General features: G+C 45.4%; 1 non-coding gene across 1 annotated transcript; it reads right to left on the reverse strand.

Moving 5' to 3' along the window:
* Positions 1 to 292: 292 nt before the first annotated feature.
* Positions 293 to 399, reverse strand: LOC141603820 (small nucleolar RNA R71). The gene has a single exon (XR_012525669.1). It is a non-coding gene; the product is annotated as a small nucleolar RNA R71 (small nucleolar RNA).
* Between the last annotated feature and the right edge of the window lie 5217 nt (positions 400 to 5616).

Here is a 5616-nt window from a genome sequence, read left to right on the forward strand (position 1 = left end):
CCCAAACAACTTTGAAATGCATCCCGCCCAAGTCGGGTTAATTGAGAAGGATTTGTTCGGGGGTCATATTGAAGAGGATGCCCATGCTCATCTCCGGAAGTTTAAGAGGAAAGTTTCAATGATGAAGAAGAATGGGGTGTCCGAAGACACCTTGCGAATGATGTTGTTTCCGTTTTCATTAACGGGCAAAGCGGACCGATGGTTGAACATCCACCCACCGAACACTTTCACTACTTGGGATGCTTTGGCTAAAGCATTCATGGCCAAGTATTACCCTTCCTCCAAGACCGCGATGCTCCGTAATGAGATCCACACGCTCCAACAAGAGGATGGGGAGTCTTTGGGTGAAGCTTGGGACCGTTATCAAGACTTGATAGCGAGTTGCCCCCACCATGGAATACCGGAATGGTACATCACTCAAACATTCTTCCAAACTTTGCTACCAAGGACTAAGGAGATGGTAAATGCCTCCGCGGGGGGAGGATTTGATCACTTGAGTGATGAAGAAGGCACGGCATTGATCAAGAAAATGGTAGACTCGGAGGCAAACTATGGTTCTAGAGGGAACATGCTAAGAAGGAATGGGAAGTTTCCTAAGGAAAATGCCTCCAACTCCGAGACAAATGCCAAGCTCGACTTACTCATAAAACAATTTGAGAAGTTTTCGAGAAATCAAGTGAACCAAGCCGCAACCTCATATGGGGCACCCATGGAAGAAGTGGCTCAAGTCGCAAGTTGTGAACTTTGTGGAGGAAGTGGCCATACTTATGACTTGTGTGGCAACAATTACAATGGGGTCTATGAAGAGAATGTTCAAGAGGTTAATGCTTTTCAAGCCTTTAACAACAATTCAAGACCTACAAGACCACCTTACAACAACCCAAACGTCTACAATCCAAATACCAATTTCTACCACCTCGGTTTGAGGAATCACCCCAACTTTAGTTACAAAAGCACCAATGTTCAAAACCCACAACACCTTCAACCACAAGCCCCAACCAACCCACCCGGTTTTGCTCAACAAAGGGGAATATTCCGCAACCCAAGACCTAATCCCGGGAATCAAAACCAATGGCAAAACAACAATCAAAACCAAAATTATGGGAACTAAGCACAAGGATACCAAGATTTTGGTGGAAATCAAGGGTTTTACCAAGGGAATCAAGTGAATCAAGCAAACCAAGGGTTTGGGCAAGGGTATGTTCAAGGGTTTCAAGAGCAAGGTCAAGGATCAAACTTCAACAACAACGGTCCTAGAGCTAACTTTCAAGTGGGGCAAAGCAACAACCAAGGTCCCAATGCTCGGTATGACTATGGGTTCCCTTTACCCATAGCCAACCAACCTCATCAAGAACCCCAAGGTGAGCTCTCTCAAGTTGAGCTTTTGAAGATGATAAAGAACATGCAACTTCAACATAGCCAAGAGATAGCTAATTTTGCTAAAGCTACTCAACAAGAACAAGCAAATTTGAGGGCTACCTTCCTTAAGGACATGAGGGAAATGGAATCTAGGATGGCTTCTCATGCTATGGCTAACCCTCAACGGCCGCCCGGTGGTTTGTTGGCTCAAGGACAAAGCTCCAAGGATGCCTCAAATAGCCACCATGCTCATGCGGTAGTGCTAAGGAGTGGTTTAGAGCTTGAGGACCCCTACAAGGACCTTGTGGTAGAAATGGATGAAGATCCCATGAGGGATGAGTTGGAAGTAAATGATGAAGAGGAAAGCTCACCCATTGAACAATTGGGTAATGCTAGAGAAGACAAGAAAGAGAAGAAGGCTTGTGAAGATGTGGCTAGGAAGGTAATTCAAGAGGACAAGGATGTTGATGGGTATGTTGAAGACCTCCCTTATGAGGAGGAAGCTATTGAAGAGGTACCTTTGCAACATTCTAAAAAGGTAACAAGGAATTCGGCTCCTCCAAAGGTATCTTCAAATTCCCAACTTGTTCCTAAAATTCCTTACCCTTCAAGAGCCATAAAGAGTAGGGAAAACCTTAAGTATGCCAAGTTTTGTGACATGCTTGAGAAACTTGAGGTTACCCTAACCTTTACGGAGGTGATAATGAACATGCCAACCTACTCAAAATTTTTAAAAGATATTTTGACAAAGAAAAGAGTCTTGGGTGCCAAGAAATAGTGGCTATGGAAGAGGCATGTAGTGCTCATATCCTTAATAAAATGCCCACTAAGCTTGGTGACCCGGGGAGCTTTTCAATCCCATGTGTCGTAGGTGGTGTGCCCATATCTAGAGCTCTTTGTGATTTGGGAGCAAGTGTAAGTGTTATCCCTTTGAAGGTTGCCAAGAGAATCGGCATTCAAAACCTTGCTCCCACCTCAATGACTCTCCAATTGGCGGATAGGTCCGTCAAGCACCCTATGGGGGTGCTTGAAGACGTACCCGTCAAAGTTGGAAAGCTTTTAATTCCCGCCGATTTTGTTGTCCTCGATATTCTGGAGGATAGCCACACTCCCATCATCCTCGGTAGGCCATTCTTGGCTACCGGGGGAGTTCTCATTGATGTGAAGAATGGGCGGCTAACCTTCCAAATTGAGGGCAACAATGTCGAGTTTAACCTCCCAAATTTGATGAAAGGTCCAAGAGTAGAAAGGTTGAGCACAATTGAGGTAATTGATGAAGTAGTTCATGAAGTAGCCCGTGAAGAAGCGGAGATGGAAGAGGTCTTTCAAATCTCTTTGCATGATGAGGCAATGAAAGAGGATCATGAAGTTGATGAGGAACTATTGAAGAAAGTGGAGGGCTTTCTCCCTCCAAAGGTACAACTCAAACCCTTGCCTCCCTCACTCAAGTATGCTTTCCTTGATGAGGGAGAGGCCTACCCGGTGATCGTTAATGCTAACCTAAGTGAGTCCCAAGAAAAGAAGCTTTTGGAAATCTTGAAAACTCATAGAGGGGCACTTGGGTATAGCATTGACGACATCAAGGGCTTAAGTCCGAGTTTGTGCATGCATAGAATAGTTTTGGAAAAGGGGAGTCAACCTAAGGTTGACGGTCTTAGGCGGATTAACCCAAAGATGGCCGAGGTGGTGAAAAATGAAGTGTTGAAACTCCTAGAGGCCGGTATTATATGCCAAATTACCGATAGCAAATGGGTTAGTCCGGTCCACGTGGTACCCAAGAAGGGGGGGATACAAATGGTTGAACAAGAGGATGGCACCACCCTACCTACTAGACCCGTGACCGGGTGGCGAATGTGTATTGACTACCGCAAGCTCAATGCCGCCACCCTCAAAGACCACTTCCCAATTCCCTTCATTGACCAAATGCTAGAAAGGCTCGTGGGCCATGCATACTATTGCTTCTTAGACGGTTATTCCGGGTTTTTCCAAATTCCCATCCACCCGGATGACCAAGAGAAGACGACCTTCACTTGTCCAATAGGGGTCTATGCCTACCGTAGGATGCCATTCGGGCTTTGTAATGCGCCCGACACCTTTCAAAGGTGCATGATGGCAATATTTTCCGATTTCCTTGAAAAAAGCATGGAAGTCTTCATGGACGACTTTAGTGTCCATGGAGACTCGTTTGAGCTTGGTCTTGAGAACTTGGCTAGTGTGTTGAAACGGTGTGAGGAGCACAACCTCGTCCTTAATTGGGAAAAGTGCCATTTCATGGTAGAGTAAGGAGTTGTCCTCGGTCACATCGTTTCAAATAGGGGTATTGAGGTCGATTGGGCCAAAGTTGCGGTCATAGAGAACTTGTCACCCCCTTCCAATGTTAAGGGAGTGAGAAGTTTTCTAGGCCATGCCGGGTTTTATCGGCGTTTTATTAAGGATTTTTCAAAAATAGCAAAGCCCCTAACCTCATTACTCCTTACGGATTCCCCCTTTGTGTTTGATGATTCTTGTCTTGAAGCTTTTAATAGGTTGAAGAGAGCATTGGTCACGGCACCGATAATCCGGTCTCCAGATTGGAATCTTCCCTTTGAGATAATGTGTGATGCTTCGGACTTTGCGGTTGGTGCGGTCCTTGGACAAGTTGTGGATAAGAAGCATCATGTGATATATTACACAAGCAAGACTCTTGACCAAACACAATGTGGATATGCTACAACCGAAAAGGAAATGTTGGCAATTGTTCATGCCGTAGAGAAGTTCCGACAATACCTTGTTGGGTCCAAGGTGGTGGTTTACTCCGATCACACCGCCTTGAGACAATTGATGGTGAAGAAAGATGCAAAGCCCCGACTCTTGAGATGGGTACTACTTCTCCAAGAATTTGATTTAGAGATCAAGGATAAGGCCGGGTCGGAAAATGATGTAGCCGACCACTTATCAAGATTGACCGTTGAAGACCATGGGATACAAGACAAGAGTGGACCCATCAATGAGTGGTTGCGGGATGATGGACTCATGGAAGTTACCGTCAAAACCCCTTAGTTTGCGGATCTTGCAAACTACATTGTAAGTGGTTTCTTTCCGGATGAAATGGAACAAAGAGAAAGGCGGAAGTTGAGAAATGATGCTAGGAGATACTTTTGGAATGACCCACATTTGTTCCGCAAGTGTGGGGATGGAATGTTCCGGAGATGTGTTTCAAGAGAGGAGGGCTTGGAGATTATTGACCGGGTTCACAATTCCACCTATGGGGGACACTTGGCCACCTCTAGAACAATTGCCAAGATCCTCCAAGGTGGGTTTTATTGGCCCTCCATGTTCAAAGACATCCACTACTTGGTTAAATCTTGTGATGCTTGCCAAAGGGTTGGGAACATTGGGAAGAGAAGTGAAATGCCCTTGACTAATATATTGGAGATTGAGCTTTTTGATTGTTGGGGCATAGACTTCATGGGACCCTTTCCCAACTCTTGTGGAAATGAATACATCTTGGTTGCGGTGGACTATGTATCCAAATGGATTGAAGCGGTTGCCGCATCCACCAATGATAGCAAGGTTGTGATGAAGCTTTTCAAAGGCACAATTTTCCCAAGGTTTGGAACACCAAGAGTAGTCATAAGTGATGGCGGATCTCATTTTCGCAAAAGTACTTTCAAAGCTCTACTTGAATCACATGGAGTGCGGCATAAAACCGCCCTTGCCTACCACCCTCAAACTAGTGGGCAAGTGGAGGTTTCTAACCGCCAAATTAAAGCCATCTTGGAGAAAGTCACCAACAAGAGCCGGAAAGATTGGTCCCAAAAGCTCCCGGATGTCTTATGGGCATTGAGAACCGCCTTCAAGACACCCCTTGGAACCACCCCGTATAAGCTTGTGTACGGGAAAGCTTGCCATTTGCCGGTGGAGTTGGAGCACAAGGCTTGGTGGGCTCTTAAAGAAATGAATTTTGACTTTGATGCCGCCGGAGAAGTACGTTTTCTCCAAATGAATGAGCTTGAGGAATTGAGATTGGAGGCTTATGAGAGCTCCAAAATTTACAAGGACCAAACAAAAAAATGGCATGATGGGAAAATCATGAAGAAAGAGATAAGTGTTGGAGACCTCGTTCTCCTTTTCAATTCCAAGATAAAGGTGTTCCCGGGCAAGCTCAAGTCAAGATGGTCCGGACCCTTTGAAGTGATGAAGATATTCCCCTATGGTGCCTTTGAGCTTTGGAGCGAGGAAGGAGGTACCTTTCGGGTGAATGGTCAAAGAATCAAG

The sequence above is a fragment of the Silene latifolia genome, chromosome 9, assembly GCF_048544455.1.
Source record: "Silene latifolia isolate original U9 population chromosome 9, ASM4854445v1, whole genome shotgun sequence".
Classification (NCBI taxonomy): domain Eukaryota; kingdom Viridiplantae; phylum Streptophyta; class Magnoliopsida; order Caryophyllales; family Caryophyllaceae; genus Silene; species Silene latifolia.